Here is a 17,571-nt window from a genome sequence, read left to right on the forward strand (position 1 = left end):
TCTGTACTGGAAGGGGGCTTCTGGGTGGGTCCAGTGAACAGCATCCCTCTGCAGGGTCAGGGAGAGAAGGAGGGACAACTTCTACCTCCTGCACATGTGTCCCTGCCACCCCAACTCCACCCTGGCAATTAGATAAAATCATCCCCAGACCCCACTCAGTCACTCAGTCCTCCCAGAGACTGACAATAAAGTATGCTTCTCTGAACTGCATAATCCAATCTGACCACACTACTGGGTCAACTTCACTGCCCAATCTCCAGCCCTACCCCTAACCCATTGTCATGATCTTCTCCAAAGTTCATTCTGTAATTTTCCATAGGGCCAAAGCATGTTACTAGCCCATGTCTAAATGCACCTTCATCTTCTTATTTGGCCTGTCCTGTTTCACTATACCACAGCTGCTTCAGTCACCTGTTATATGTAACCCGTTTGTGAAAGGTGTATATAAGAGGGCATTAGCACAGGAGTTGTCTTTTTCTTTTTCTATATATTTCAAAGACAGAATTACAGAGAGAGAGAGAGAGAGAGAGAGTTAGAGAGAGAGAGAGAGAGAGAGAGAAAGCAATCTTCCACCCTCTGGTTCACCCCCCCAAATGGCTGCAATTGTCAGGGCTGGGCCAGGCTGAAGCCAGGAGCCAGGAGTTTCATCCAGATTTACCACATGGGTGCAGGGGCCCATGGACTTGAGCCATCTTCCACTGCTTTCCTAGGTGCGTTAGCCTGGAGCTGGATCAGAAGTGCAACAGTCAATACTCGAACCAGCACCCATATGGAATGCTGGCATCACAGGTGGTGGCTAGATCCACTACACCACAGGACTGGTCCTGGTGCATGTCTCTGGACTGTACACTTTGTGCACTTTGGCTAGAGTATACAGTGTTCCTAAGTCTCCAGAATATGCAAGGGTGAGGTCAGTGTCTCCATATCCATATACCTCTGACTCCCACAATATTTCTACTACATAGTTACCCTATGTAGCTGATGGGGGAGAGATCGCATATGGCTGTGCATAAACCATTGGAAGAAAGAGTCATGAGACACACTGCCATGCCTGTTCTTCACTTTGACAATGGTTCTGAGAAGTGTTGTGTGAAGAATGCAAACCAGAGATTACGTGAGATATGAGAAGACAGAGGAAGCAGAAGATAAAGAAACAGGAGGAAAACATACACATGTGCTGAACCATATGAAAAAGACATTTGCATAAATCAAAAGTGGAATACTGGTACTTTCATAGTGTTTCACCTAATAAAAAGAGACTTGATGTGGTCTCACTTCAGTTGTACTCTAATAAATAAATAAGATGGCTCATGTCATTGGTTACTTAGCCATTCATTTACCAGTAATTTATTGAGCTTCTATTATGTGCCAGGTTATGTTCCAAGGAAACAGCAGTGAAAAGGACATCCAGAAATTTCATCATCACAAGACTGACTTCTGGTAGAGAAAGACACTAGTAAGTTATCAATGTGTATTCATCCATATATAAGGCTACTTCAAAAACTTTATGGAAAATGTAATTAAAAGATTAGTGCAAAAAATCTTGAAATCCATGCATATCAGTGGTCTTAAAAAGTCTTTGAAAATATATTTCATAAATAAAAACTATGGGTGGATTTCAAATTTTTTGCATCAAAATGAATTTATCTTTGAATTCCATTTCCATGAACTTTTTGAAGTCCCCTCATTTTATATTTGTATTATACATATAAACACAAAAGCATTGAATGTATACATAGAATGTTGATAGTGTGAGTACATACATACAGGTAGTATTACTATATATCATAGTGCAGACTTTTCCCAACTTCCATGGTTCAACTTACAATTTTTCACTTAACAAAAATGCAAAAGTGTACTTATAAAATCACTTTTTTGGCCGGCGCCGCGGCTCACTAGGCTAATCCTCTGCCTAGTGGCGCCGGCACACCGGGTTCTAGTCCCGGTTGGGGCGCCGGATTCTGTCCCGGTTGCTCCTCTTCCCGTCCAGCGCTCTGCTGTGGCCCGGGAGTGCAGTGGAGGATGGCCCAGGTGCTTGGGCCCTGCACCCCATGGGAGACCAGGAAAAGCACCTGGCTCCTGGCTCCTGCCATCGGATCAGCGCAGTGCGCCGGCCGCGGCGGCCATTGGAGGGTGAACCAACGGCAAAGGAAGACCTTTCTCTCTGTCTCTCTCTCTCACTGTCCACTCTGCCTGTCAAAAAAAAAAAAAAAATCACTTTTTTGCTTTCATTTTAGTATTCAATAAATTACATCTGATTTTGTAATACTTTATTATAAAATAGTCTTTGTGTTGGATGATTTTGCCCAACTATAGGTTAATATAATTAAGTGTTGTGAACATGTTTAATGTAGGCTAGGCTAAGCTATAACAGTCAGTAGGTTAGGCATATTAAATACATTTCTGATTCAAGATATTTTCAACTTATGATGGGTTTAGTGGGTCATAACTGCATCATAAGTTGAAGAGCATCTGTTTTGCTAACATAAATCTAATATTTTATGTATGTATGTGGACTTTGTGTTGTGTGTATGTATGCATATATATGGTAGTAATACAGTGATAAATACTGTGAAGAAAAAGACAGGATATGCAGGGGGCATACAGTGTGCAATTTTAAATAAGGTGATTAAGAAAGTTTTCATTGGTAAGTTGATCTTTGACAAAGACTGAAAAAAAAAAATGGGGAAAACCATGAAGATAATGGAAGACAGAGGTTATAGGAAAGGGAAAAAGCAAAAACATGGTGACAGAAATGGAATGAGCAAAGGGGAGAATGACAGAACTCAAAGTAGCAATGGGATCCACATCAGACATGGCCTTATAAAGCTTTGGCTTTTCCTCTGAGGGACCAGGAAGCCATTGGATGATTTTGAGCAGAAGAGAACTCTACTACTTTCATTTTTAAAGACTCACTCTGGCTGTTCTGTTAAAAATGGACTCTGTAGCCACGATGATGGAAGTAGGAACAACCATTAGAAAATTCTTATGGTACTACAGAGGAGAGAAAGTGGCAATGATAGAGATGGTGAGAGGTGGTCACATGTAAGGCGTATGTTGAGCATAGAACGAAGGGGCTTGCTGAAAGATTAGTCACGGCATGTGAGAGAAACAGAAGGATTGAGGACAGCTCTGAGGTTTTTAGACTGAACAACTGGAACAATAAAAAACTGAAATCATAAATTGGGGAAACCTGCAGAAGTAGGGGTGGCATGTAGGGAGGCAAAATATGAAGAATTCAGGGTCGATTGTGTTCAACTTGATATGTCTATGAGATAGCTAAGGGTCATATAACTAGTAATATACATTCTAGAGCTAAGGCCATAAACATTTTATATATTTATATTTTAAAGCCCTTCAGGTGATTGCCTAGTTGTTTAAAATTAACTTTATTTTTATGTTAGCCCAAATGTTAATATATTCTTTTCTGAAATGAACAGGAATTATAACAACTGACTGCAAAGTGTGGTACAAGAATAAGCAAAGGTAGAATTTGATCCAACTCATTATGCATGTTAATCACACAATTTGGAAACCTTTGCATTTAAAAAAACATAAACACATTCTTCACTTTATCCTCATATATATGAGAAATAAAATTTGACTCATTTCTAATTTTTTAAAATTCATGAGCTTATATCTGGTGCTCAGTCATGCAGGACTGTAATTTGCTACTCTTATGTTCTCTTCTATTTTTTTTTATAGCTCAGCTTCTTTGACTCTCTGCTGTCAGAACAAATGTGTACAAAATCCTCCAAAAGTGTGCACATCATCCCTTTTGATTTCATATGTATCATAGAAGTCAGGATCTAAACCCAGGTGTTACCCGAAAATTACGGAAGCCTGTTGTCTTGGACTGAGCTCCTCCTTGCACAAGTCCCCAACAGACCAGATCAAACCAGAATGGAGTAACTCATGCTAAATGTCAAATAATCAAACTGAAACTCCAGGGAAACAGATTTCCAGACACACCAGTTTTTCTTCACAATAGGTGAGTCCAGTCTACCTGAACCAGTGTAATAAGGAAGTTTCCTCTGTGTTAACCTTTACCTAAAAAGTAGCCTGATGTTAACAATCAGGGTTGTTTTTTTTTGTTGTTGTTGTTGTTGTTGTTTTTTTTTGCTTTGTTCTGCTTCCTTGTACCAACCAAATGAAACCCCATTTTCTACTATTGTGCAATGGTGCAATGGAAGCTCTTATTCTATTTTCTAAGGTGGTGACTTCCTCCATTCATGGATGGCAAATAAAAATCAATTCAATTTATAAGTAAATTTGTTGTAACTTTGTCTTTTGATGGTGGGTGGTGGTTATCATTATCACTATGGACCAGAGGCAAATGTATTGATATGTGACCCCAAAGTACAGTTATGTGCAGGCCATTATTTACTTCTTTTTTTTTAAAGATTTATTTGCTTATTTGAAAATCAAAGTTATACACAGAGAGAAGGAGAAGCAGAGAGAGAGAGAGAGAGAGAGAGCTTTTCCATCCGCAGGTTCACTATCCAATTGGCTGCAACAGCCAGAGCTGTGCCAATCTGAGGCCAGGAGCTGGGAACTTCTGGGTCTCCCACGTGGGTGCAGGGGCCCAAGGACTTGGGCCATCTTCTTCTGCTTTCCCAGGCCATAGCAGAGAGCTGGATCGGAGGAGGAGCAGCCAGGACTCCAACTGAAGCCCATATGGGATACCCGCGCTTCAGTCTGGGGCTTTAACCAGCTGCACCACAGCACCAGCCCCTATTATTTACTTCTATGACTGTACTGGTTCTACTCGGGAACTTTATCACATCTATTATTTGTTCCCCAAAACAATGGGATTTGATTTTAGATTTCAATTTAGAGGACACATTCTTAGATAATAAAAAAGAACAAAACGGAAATGAGGAAAAGATGTAGCTCAAGATAAGGATAGTTGTTTTTTTTTTTTTTTTTTAAGATTCATTTAGTTATTTTGAAAAGCAGAGTTATATAGAGAGAAGAGACAGAGAGAGAGAGATCTTCCATCTAGTGGTTTACTCCAGAAATGACCACCATGGCCTGGGCGGGGCCAGGCCAAAGCCAGGAGCTTCTTCCGGGTCTCCCATGTGAGTGGCAGGGGCCCAAGCACTTAGGCCGTCATCCACTGTTTCCTCTCAGGAGCAATAGCAGGGAGCTGATAGTGGATTCTGGCATTGCAGTGGTGGCTTAACTTGCTGCACCACAATGCTGGCCCCAAGGATAGAATATTTAACTGAAAAAAAAATGAAGAAAGAAAAGGAAGACAGAGCAATCAAGACACTTTGTCAAATTCAACCCTGTGTGTGTTATATTTTCTTCAGTTTTCCCTGCCTCCCATTTTACAGCCACTGTTATGCTGGGGGATTTTCAGATTCTGAGAAGACTGACTTCACGGTTTCGGTCTCTCCATTCCCTACATTCTCTACCTTTGTCCCTTCCTCCCTATTACCCTTCAGAAAGCTTTCAAATGGGCAGGCATGCCTATTAGCCTAAGCATGATATTTTGATCTAAGCAAAAAACCAGGGTGAGTAATTGGTTACACACTGAACAGCATAGTGCATTTTAAACTCAGGATTACCAGGTCTTCCTTCCCAAACACCTCCTGAAGAAAAAACAAATTCCTCCTGGATAGCTAGAATTCCAATAAATCTGCAATCTCATGCATGGTGTGCCCTACAAGAAAACAGGGAAGGCTGACGACTGGTATTTTTAAATTATCCAAATAATTACATGGTTCTTCATATCAATCCCCTAATATATGCATAGACTGAGATAGAGGCTTGTCTGCAATGCTACTTTTTAATTCTGCTTATGTGCAACTGCCGACTTTTTCTATGCTCTTTTTCCTTTGCTAGTTTTAAAAGAAAAGTAAGCAAGGGAAAAAAAAGGCAAGAAAGAAAAAGGAAAGATGAGTGATTTGATCATCACAAACCCCAAAGCCCTGTTAAAAAGTATTTGTACTTTAAAAAATATTTTTTGCTGAAAGCTTTTTCAGGAGAAATAAATTATACTGACTCTATATAAATAAAAACAGAAAGAGCAAAGACGAACATGAACATATATTACCAATGCTATTCATCAAATATAGTTGACACTTCAATCTAATCCGGCAAATGAAAACACAGAAGTTTATAGAGTTATAGGAAGTAAGCAATTTAAACATAGCAGGGCACAAGGTCATCTAACAATACAACTAGGAAGATGTTCTTTTTTCTTTCCTCTTTTTCTCTCTTTCATCCTTTCAAAGCTCTCGAATACTGATTGATAATCTATCTTTCTCACAGGGCGAGGTGATCTTTAAATCAGATAATTAATAGTAGCAGTCCAAATGTTCCTTCCCAAGTCCACCTTCCTCTAATGTCATAAAATTAAAGGACACTTCATGCATTTCATGCTATCATTATGGTGCAAGCTTTCTCTTTCCATAATAAAGTAATACATTTCTTAACTAATTAGTTCATTAATTTTAAATGTGATTCACAGTAAAAACTCTTTGAGATAGTTAATCTTCCTTAAGAGTGTGTTAGATTGTAAAAAACAGTTCTCTGAGCACCGTCACCACCAATCATTAATGGTCTGGACAGGTGAGGAAAGACAGAGCTGTGAAAACCACATCTCATTTGGTTTTGAAAGCAAACCCTCCAAGGCTGCTTTATAACCAGAAATCATAGCCATGTCCCGCAGATGCTGTGGTAAACTTTACGGTTCCAATTAGGAACGGACAGTTTTCAATGCACTGCTCAAACACTTTGCTAGTCTATATGTAAATACTTCACTAAAATCACTGAACGGTGATGGAGTTCAATATTAATATCGCAAATTAAAGATGACATCTGAAAGTCTGCTCTCCAGAAGAGCGATCAGAGCTCATGGCAAGGCAATAATCAGCGGCTTAAGCAACGTTCAAGAGCCATGGGGGAGAAACAAATGTGATGGAGCTCGGAAACTGCACTGGTGCGTGAAGAACATACCATATTAAAGAACAACTGCTGATTGACCTGGCGATGAAGTGGAGGATATGACCATATGCTTCCATAAAGGACATTTGGAAATGGCTTCAAGATTATTCCCTGAGAGCTCATGACAATTACCTGGTGTATTCCCATTAATTGACAAGGTAAACTTTATATGTAGCAGTGAAATAAGCTGTCAAAATAACTTCCTGTCCTCCTGGGATGAAAAAAAAATTACCTGACTAATGATCCCACCAACATATTTTCCACACAAAAATATCAGAGGATTATGCTGCCTGGATGTCCCGTATGTATTGTAGTCATTGCCTTCGAAAGGGGAGTCATTTCAACTTCCTTACTTGGGTCATTTGGATAGGGGAAAATAGGTATGGCAAAGTGGGAACCAGGATATATAAAGTTCTAGGAGAGGTAGGAGATGAATCAATGAAGAGTTTATAATCCCAGCACAGAGCCCTCTGCCTTATTCTAAGAATACTATCCTGGGCCAGCATCCTTTGGTAAATCATATTTTTGGAATAGAAACTGATAACTGATAATACAGCTAATGCAATAAAGGTAGCCCCCAGCATGATGCCTAAATCCAAGAATCTCTACAGGGGGAGCTGTGCAGTACCCAAGACACTGCACCACTATTCTTTATCTTCAGAAAGTGACAGGAAATGAAGCCGAGCATAGAGGTCAGTAAATATTACTTCCCTGTGACAGTGGTCCTGAGAGTGAGCCCTGGGGCCTGGCTGCTAGAGTTCAAGCCCCAGCTCCCCTCCCTACCAGCTGGGTGGCCTTGGGCAAGTTACTTCATCACTCTGTGCTTCCCCTTTCTGCTGTAAAATGAAGCTACCTCACAGATCAGGGCCTGGTGCGCACTCAATGGCTACTGCCTGTTAACTATTACCTTCCTGGCCCTACATCAGTCCAGGGACATATTTAGGGAGCAAATGAAGAGCTGTTCAGCTGCAGTTAATCAGTGTCCTCTCTCTGGTTCCCAAGCGAGGCAGGGACTGGGAGAGGCAGCAGTTGAGATTCTCCCACGACTCTGGCTGTGACTGACTGGTTCCCAGTGAAGAATCTACAGCCTGGGCTGCAACCTGGGAAAAGACCTGTGCATCAGGTAAGGGTCACAGTACCTCTTCCCCCTACTGTCTGTCTTTGCGCTGTGTCTGCCCTCACATTTTTCTGTCTCCAAGCACAAAGAAATGGACCCCATAGAATGTGGAAAACAAAGCCCTACCTCTGAGGACACGTGTTCCCCATGTCCACCGATACTACAGAAAACAGCAGACACCTGATGCCAGCTGGCACCGTCTCTCCAGTTCCCGAGAATCAACTCTTAAACTATTTGTACTAGATGCTTGTCTTGGGGCCTGCTTCATTTTTTTCCTGGTGATATCACTGGGGCCTGAGATTGGTTAGGGAACTGCAGTGGTTATAGTGGTTAATACAGTGGTTGAGTGTTAGAGATACTGTGTCCACTGCAGCAACAAGACAGACAGCTGTTGACAGGTGAACAAAGGATAAATCAATGAGAAACATCCACATCTTAGCTAACCTTCATGACTTTCATTTGCAGCCTCTCCTTTTGCTGCATATTCTTTGGTTCCAAGAGACTTTAGCCTGGGAATATTAGAAGAAAAGAAACAGGACATGGAAGCAGCACAAAGAGAATGCTGCTTTCTGCTGTAATTGCTGTGAGTGCAGAGACGGCCTGTGAAGAGCAGGTGCCACATTGGATTGAAATGTTCTCACCTGCACTTTTTCCAGGAGCTGGCACAAAGGGAAGGCTGTGACACGAGAGCAATCTCTCCGTAACAATCATCTGCCACAACTGTACCATCCATAATGGCGGTAATAGAGAAAGCAAGCCGAGGTAAAGGCGCATTGCCTCACCTCTCTGAGATCAAACAATGCTCAGATTGATGGAGGGGACACTTTAATATTTCCTGAAAAGTCCATATTTCTCAATATTGCTGAACTACCAAGACTGTTCCTAAGGTAAGGTTAAAAAAATAATTGTAGTTTGGGCTCCTGTTTCAAAAGAAGAACAAACCGTTATTTAAGTTCTGTAAGAGAACAACAGAGACACTGAATATAGACTGTGCCTCTGACCCATTGTGAAACAGAAGGAAAATAACGCAAGGACAGGCTGCCCGTGAATACCCTGCCCTGAATTCAAGAGTGGTTGGAGTGGGTAGGACAGGCAGGAGGGATGATTATTTTTTAATGGCCACTTCAACAGAGATGTTCATGCTGGCATTGTTCTTGGGAACAAAGCCTCCATTCTGCAAGACACTTGTCACACTCCAATTAAAAACAGAAATCATTGTTCAGGGGTAGTGGAATATCAGTTTCCTTCACCTGTATTTTGTCTGTTGTTGAAAATCTTACATAAAGAAAAAGTTACAGACCAAGAAGAGCTTTTTATAAGCTCAGAGTGCAGAATATTGCCACTTTAAAAAAATAACCATTTCTGAAAGAAAGCAGAGGTGTCAGAGACAAAGAGAAAAAGAGGGAGATGTGTCAGTCAGTCAATAGTATTTATTGAACACTCACTGTGTGGGGAGAACACAAAGGCCATGATGCACATGGTACCTGGTCTCCCGGAGCTTGCAAACTAATGAAAGGACCGGCACTAACACGAGAAAATGCTTTCAAAATGCACACATAGAAGAGACGACACGACTAATTGTAGCTTTAAAGAATTGTGTGCCCGGTGTGTGTGTGTGTGTGTGTGTGAGAGAGAGAGAGAGGGAGAGAGAGAGAGAGAGAGAGAGAGAGAGAGAGAGAGAGAGAGAGAGACAGGTTTAAAGGCTCTTGAAAGTAAAAAAATAGCTGTGGTAATGAAATCAGAGAATAAACACCACTGAACACAGGAGAAATGATACAAGAATACCAATTATTCTGTAGCACTTTTGTCTTTCAGTTGACTCTTCTCTGCGTGTAAATCAGAGGTGGAAATATAACACAGGGTACCTCTCTTGTCATGGGCATGTCGGGAAACTGGCTTCTCCCCTCGTCTGATAGCTAGCGCTTCAAAGATATGCATCATATTCACTACTGTTCCACCTCATGGAAGTGATTTGACTTGAAAATGCAATGACAAGGAGCCATATTGGGGAACAGAAATTGTTTACATAATTGCTTGGTCTGTTGGTGAATCCAGGCCTTCATTTAGAATTCATTATTTTATAAACTGCACAAAGGGATTTCCAAGTTGTCAAGCTTGGTTTGTAAAAAAATAAAATAAAAAGATATGATAAAATGTCTGGCACAAGCTTTTCTGACTTTAATTTTTTTCCCCTCTGTCCTATTCATCTTCCCAGTCATAGCGGGTACTCCATCAGCTGTGATAGCTGCTATTTTCTCTGGATTTAGATCAAACAACCTCAGAACATCCATCAGGGCCATTTTTACATCCTTTCTCCTTTGATGCCAAACCCCAAAGATTCCCCATCATGTACAGTCTGCAAGTTGTTGGACTGACAAGTATTAGTAACCTTGGAATGTCACCCAGACACCAGCTTTCATCCTGGAGGAGGCTAATGAATTTTGCTGCAACCAACTTGGTCTTGAAATGATTTTTCTTTAGGTCACCTTTTATAGTTAAAATAGTTTGCTTTCTTATAGTTTACTTTTTTCTGCTAAGCTAAAGTGGCAGAGAGAATTGAGCCCAAGGACAAGAATATCTGGAGTACAGAATTCTAATACTTACTGTAGAACTGTATATGTTTTAATCATCAGGGTAAAAATTTAATTTCTTAGGGTAGCTTTATCTGTTAAATGTGACTATAAAAGTATAGCTTACAACTTAGGGTTTTCAATTTTGTGAGCTTATTAGACCCTTTAAAATATATACATACAATACACACACATTTAATAAACTTTGATCATGTGTATGTACACACACATTCATACACATACAGACTGTTATGTTGAATTAACTGTGCTTTTGATATACCTTCAAGGAGAACATGCAAACTCACCTAAAGCTAACTAACATAATATTAAATGAATTTGTATTTTCCTAGGCATATTAGCATTGTCCATGCTCTTGAACAGGATAGTATACACATGTGAGACGTATCAATTATCAGTGCAATTTTGGTAAAAACAAAATGTGCCTGGTCTTTAAAATAACTGTATTCTACAGGGCGCTACAGAGTTAAGAACCACTGATCCAGGGCTATACTACACAACAATTATTACTATAATTTATTCATGTAGAGAGAGGGTTAATGGTGCCCAAATCAGGGGTCCAAACCCAGTATTCATGTCTTTATGCAATTACTATGCATTGAAGACACACACAAGGTGAGTCCCTTCCTATCCCCCCTCCAGCCACTGCCAAGATACCCAGGGGGGCACCAGCACGTTCCAAGGGAAAGCGTCATGTCCGAGGTTTCCAAGGTCATTTCAGAAGACTGTCGCATTCACTGATGACTTTTCAGACACATTTCACTGTGTTTGTCACAGACAGTGAGGAATATCCTTCGCTCCTATTTGTGCCACACATTATTATTAGGCAGATGTCCCAACTAACCCCTTATGAAAGCAGCTCCCTCAGCTTTTCCTGCCTCCACTGTTTTGCAAAGGTCATGAGGAAGATATGAAATGTGCCCCAACTATCCTCTCCAGTCCCTGGCTCTTTATACCCACTACCCGGACTACCGCTTCTGGAGGTCAACTACACCAGTACGTCTTGAACGTAAATGCTTACTTCAATCACCTGGGGATCTTGCTAAAATGCAAATTCTTATGTAGAAATGCTACCCTAGTACCTGAGATTCAGAACCAGGACTAGACACAAACTGTAAAAGGGTGACAAAAAAAATCCAGCAATCAAAATAAATATTTTCATGTGATATTTTGAAAAAGTAAATTAATAACAAAAATATCTGTAAAGTATGCTGGTGCTTGTGGCACAATAGGTTAATCTGCCACCTGCCATGCTTGACCCATGTGGGTGCCAGTTCGAGTCCTGGCTGCTCCACTTCTGATCCAGCTCCCTGCTAATGCACTTGGGATAGCAGTGGAATATGGGCCAAATCCTTGGGTCCCTGCACCTATGTGGGGGACCTGGATGAAGCTCCTGGCTCCTGGCTTTGGCTGGGCCCAGCCCTGGCCATTGTAGCCATTTGGGGAGTGAACCAGTGGATAGAAGATCTCTGTCTCTCCCTCTCTCTTTGTAACTCTGGCTTTTAAAAAATAAATAAATACCCATTATAAATAAAATATCCAAATTTAAATGCAGGAATGAAGCTCCCAACTGATGTTGAGCAGATCACATTTTTATCAGTAAGATTACATAGTCAAGAAAATTTTAGGGACTGACTTCTGGTATAGCAGTTAAGATGCCAGGTGGGATGCCTGCATTCCATATTAAAGTGCCTGGGTTCAAGTTCCAGTTCTGCTCCAAATTTCAGCTTCCTGCTAATTCATACCCTCAGTGGCAGCTGGTAATGGCTCAAGTCGTTGGGTCCTTGCCACCCATGTGGAAGACCCAGACTGAGCTTTTGGTTCCTGGCTTTGGCCTGGGCCAGTCCCAGCTGTTACAGGCATTTGGGAAGTGAATGTAAGGATGGGAGATCTCTCTCTAATAAATACATAAGTAAATAACTTTTGAAAATTTATTGCATTCATTTTAAATAGATTAACAGTGAATGGTGCAAGTATTATTTTTCTGTTTTTTAAAAAGATTTATTTTATTTATTCAAAAGACAGAGTTACAGAGAGAGGTAGAGACACACAGAGAGAGTGGTCTTCTATCCACTGGTTCACTCCCCAATTGGCTGCAACAATCAGAACTAAGCCAATCCATTCAGAAGCCAAGAGCTTCTTCCAGGTCTCCCACATGGGTGCAGGGCCCCAAGGACTTGGGCCATCTTCTGCTGCTTTCCCAGGTACATTAGCAGGGAGCTGGATCGGAAGTGGAGCAGCCGGGACTCGAACCGGCACCCATATGGGATTCCAGCACTTCAGGCCAAGGCTTTAACTCACGCCACAGAACCGGCCCCAACAGTTTTTAAAAATTAAAAAATTTTTAATTTTTAACTTACTTCAAGGGGACATGCCCTCCCATTTTCCAATTATGTATTAATCTGCTAAATTGGGCATATGCTAGGACCACTAGTGTGTATGCCACATCTCATCACATCCTTATAGCTGTGGAAACTTCACTCTACAGCCATGATTTTCAACAGGGAGGAGGGGTAATTTTGCACCCCTAGAGAGATTTAGCGAAGACTGCAAACATTTTTGTTGTTACCCTATCTGAGGGGTCTACATGTCAGGATGCAGCTAAACATCATATAATACACAAGAAAATCCTGTAGCAAAGAATTATCTAGCCTAAAAATGTCAATAGCATAGGCCGGCACCATGGCTTACTAGGCTAATCCTCCGCCTGCGGCGCTGGTACTCCAGGTTCTAGGCCCGGTTGGGGCACCAGATTCTGTCCCGGTTGCTCCTCTTCCAGGCCAGCTCTCTGCTGTGGCCTGGGAAGGCAGTGGAGGATGGCCCAAGTGCTTGGGCCCTGCACCCGCATGGGAGACCAGGAGGAAGCACCTGGCTTCTGGCTTTGGATTGGCACGGTGCGCCGGCCGTAGCGGCCATTTGGGGAGTGAACCAATGGAAGGAAGACCTTTCTCTCTGTCTCTCTCTCTCACTGTCTAACTCTGCCTGTTAAAAAAAAAAAAAAAAGTCAGTAGCATCAAAACTGAGAAGCCCTGCTATAAAAATAACATACCACAGGAAAAACATATCCTAGAGAACAGGCATTGTCATAGTGTAGTTTGAACTTATTTTTTTCTGATTCTTAACTTTTTCTATACACCATCTTCCCTTACTAGGGAAAAAAGAAAAAGAAAAAACTAAAACCAGCATTGGGGCTGCACTGTGGCACAGCAGGTAAAGCCACTGCCTGCAGTGCCGGCATCCCATATGGGCACCGGTTTGAGACCCAGCTGTTCCACTTCCAATCCAGCTCTCTTCTACGGCCTGGGAAAGCAATAGAAGATGGTACGAGTGCTTGGGGCTCTGCACTTGCATGGGAGATCCGGAAGAAGCACCTGGCTCCTGGCTTTGGATCAGCTTCGGCTATTGTTGCCATTTGGGGAGTGAACCAATGGATGGAAGCGTTCTCTCTCTCTCTCTCTCTCTCTCTCTCTCTCTCTCTCTCTTTATCTCTCTCTCTTTCTCTCTGTCCCCCTCCTCTGCCTCTCTGTAACCATGCCTTTCAAATCAATAAATAAATCATTTTTAAAAAAAAGAATTAAAAAACCCCAGCATTCCTATGTCTAACCCTGGTCATCGACTTAGTGATAGTCAATAAATAATACCTCTTTATGTATAAAGGTACAGAAACAGGCTTTCAGCTTAGCAGCTAAGATGCCATGTCCCACAGAATACTTGGGTTCTATTCCCAGCTCTGGCTTCTGACTCTAGCTTCCTGCTAATGCAAGGTCTGGGAGGCAGCAGTGATGGTTCAAGTAATTGGGTTCCCTGCTTCTCACATGGGAAACCTGGATTGCTTTCTTGGCTCCTTGCTTTGACTCCAGCCCAATTCAGGCTGTTATAGGCATTTGGGAATTAAACCAGCAGATGAGATCAATATATATTTCTATCTCTACTTCTGCCTTTTACATATTTAACAATTTTAAAAGGTTTGATATAAGAAAATTAATATTCTGGAATTCTTAAGGGAAATGTCACTGGGTGAAAAATTGAAAAGGTTAGGAAGAATTACTACATGTTACTAATTTATAGCCACTTAAACATGCAAACCAAGAGGCTAGCATTTGGCCTAGCCATTAAGACACCCTCATCCCATATCAGATCACCTGGATTTGGTATCTGGCTCTAGCTCCTGCTCCAGCTTTCTGCTAATGTGGACCTTGGGAGGCAGTTGCAATAGCTCAAGTGGTTGGGATATTCTTACACACATGGGAGACTTGCGTTGAGTCCCCATCTTTGACTTGATCCATCCCTGGCCATTACAATCATTTGGAGAGTCAACCAACAGAGGAGAGCTATTTCTCTATCTGTTTCTCTGTCTCCATGCCTCTCAAATAAATTTTTTATAAGAAATGTAATAGAAAACCACTATGATTTTGTAGAAATTTGGCTCCAATAAATAATGTTTAACAAGTTGCATTCTCTGGTACAAGATTTGGAAAGCTAAACTTACACTGAATTTTTGTATCAACTTAGATTTGAAGCTAATAGAAACTCATCCACCTTTCCAAAAATTTTTTATGTCAGTTGAATCACGATATCAAAAACAAAGACAAAAATGCTTAGGAATATCATTCAAATAAAAATGAGAATATATGAATGAATGCAATGTCATCTTGTTATAGAAAGCTTATCAGTTGTGCATTTTCCATACCCTATTGGGAATAACAGACATAGAACTGGATATAGAAATTATGGTATGTACATACACTATGGAATACTACTCAGTGGCAAAAAAAAAAAAGTGAAATCCTGTCTTTTGCAACAAAATGGATGCAACTGGAAACCATTATACTTAATAAAATAAGCCAATCCCCAAAAGACAAATACCATATGTTTTCCTTTACCTGTGATAACTAATAGAGTACCTAAAATATAATGTATTGGAATGAAATTGACATTTTGAGATTCAACAATCATTTATAGTCCTCATCTCTACTGTTGAGGAACAGTGTTTTTTTCTTCATACTATTTACTGAACTCTTTACTTGGTGTGGGTTAACCTTAGAAGTATAAAGTAAACTGAAAGTAAATCTTTGTAAAAATTAAGCATGGGAATAGGAGAGAGAGGAGGAAGAAGGGTAAGAGTGTGGGCAGGAGGAAGGGTAGGGTAGGAAGTGTCACTATGTTCCTAAATCTGTATGTGTGAAATGCATGAAATTTGTATATATATCTTAAATAATTTTTTTAAAAAATTCACAAAAAGAAAAAAAATTTATAAAAGCAATAACATACATAGAACATTACATGGCACACTGGGAACAAAATAGAGACTTGTAAAGAAGATACATTACTTTTCTAGTCATCTTTCTTTTTTCCACACCAGAGAAAGTTGAAGATTAGACACATCAAAATTATTTTTTTAAAAAGAATAGGATTCCAGCTGTTTGACCAAAAGAGGCAATGTCTGGAATATATTTCAATAATGTATTGCAACCAGATGTTAGCTAGAGTTTTCTCCTTTTTAAAGAGCAATGAAGCCTGTCCAAGAGAAACTCTTTAATCATCCCATTCTCCCTTTGGAATTATGGAAAATAGCCACTTGCAAATGCTGTGAGTCTGTATGTGTGAATGTGTCTAACTTCTGACTTGCTGCTTCATTTGAAAGAAATACATCTCTATTTTTCTATACCTCTTAGATATTCGTAAGTCTTAAAAAGGCTTGAATATTTTTCGAGACTGGCTTAAGTCATCTAAATTATACTCTGCCATAATTGTGAATGTTTTCTCTAAAACATTCCAAGGAATGATGAATTTTCTGAATATGTTGACAACCATTTTATTTTATAGAAACACAGAAAGTAGTGATTTTATATCATTTTCAATGACATTTCATAGGTAGATGGGCAATAAATAAATGTCTGTATATATATATATATATATTGACAGGCAGAGTTAGACAGTGAGAGAGAGAAAGACAGTGAGAAAGGTCTTCCTTCTGTTGATTCACCCCCCCAAATGGCCGCCATGGCCAGCGTGCTGCGCCGATCCGAAGCCAGGAGCCAGGTGCCTCCTCCTGGTCTCCCATGTGGGTGCAGGGCCCAAGCACTTGGGCCATCCTCCACTGCACTCCCTGGCCACAGCAGAGAGCTGGACTGGAAGAGGAGCAACCGGGACAGAACCGGTGCCCCAACCGGGACTAGAACCTGGGGTGCCGACGCCGCAGGCAGAGGATTAGCCAGTGAACCGCGGCGCCGGCCAAAATGTCTGTATTTTTATAAAGCTGTTTCAACATTGCATAGAACATAAAAACCTATTCATAATATTCATGTTAGAGAAAACATTTTCTTGCTTCATTCATGCGACCACATTAAGTGAGTTCTACAGTTAAGAGAACCATTTATCTGGCAACTTTCTGCAGGTTACCAGTGGTCCAACACTATGAACCATCCAGTGAATTTGGAACAACATCTTGGAAGTGTGATGGGAATATGATACAGGACCTGTTTTTTTCATCAGTAGTCTCTAGCAGGAAGTGATAGGTTAATCACGGGTGCCTTTGTAACTGTATGATACAATATATAAACACATGAACATGTGGAGGGCTCTTTATGAAGCGCTGAGACATTTTAAGTGATTCATGGCAGGGAAACCATGTGAAAGGAGAATGTTTACAGTGACATGTGGTAGGAGCCTGTAGGATAGTCTGATTTCCTCTGGGAAACAGAGGTTGAGACTCAGGCTTCTGGGCAGGTAGTTTATTTTGGAAACAAGTGTGAAGGACCAAAGAGAATAAAAGCAGGAAGGAAAGGCAAATCAAGGGTGCATTACTGTGTTGCTCACCACTGTGGACTGCTGGAACTTTAACATGCTGGCAGTACTTGAGTGTCTGAATAGAATAGCCCACCCAAAGGACCCCAGGAAAAAGCATTTAAC

At 40.9% G+C, this 17,571-nt stretch overlaps 1 protein-coding gene across 7 annotated transcripts in view; it reads left to right on the forward strand.

The window, feature by feature from the left end:
• LOC108177021 (uncharacterized) overlaps positions 1-9,471 on the forward strand; it is a 107,797-nt gene extending 98,326 nt beyond the window's left edge. For 3 of the 7 annotated variants that reach the window (XR_016212853.1, XR_016212855.1, XM_089303624.1), the window contains exons 3-4: positions 1,373-1,456; positions 3,706-4,271. The gene's annotated coding sequence lies outside the window, so the exon portion shown is untranslated. Of the gene's footprint in view, positions 1-1,372; positions 1,457-3,705; positions 4,272-7,956; positions 8,078-8,536 lie in introns of those variants that run through there. The other 4 variants (XR_016212854.1, XR_016212856.1, XM_089303625.1 and 1 more) reach the window with 2 other exon arrangements.
• Positions 9,472-17,571: the final 8,100 nt, after the last annotated feature.

This window comes from Oryctolagus cuniculus, chromosome 9 (genome assembly GCF_051225735.1).
Source record: "Oryctolagus cuniculus isolate XC-2025 breed Fujian yellow rabbit chromosome 9, ASM5122573v1, whole genome shotgun sequence".
In the NCBI taxonomy this organism is placed as follows: domain Eukaryota; kingdom Metazoa; phylum Chordata; class Mammalia; order Lagomorpha; family Leporidae; genus Oryctolagus; species Oryctolagus cuniculus.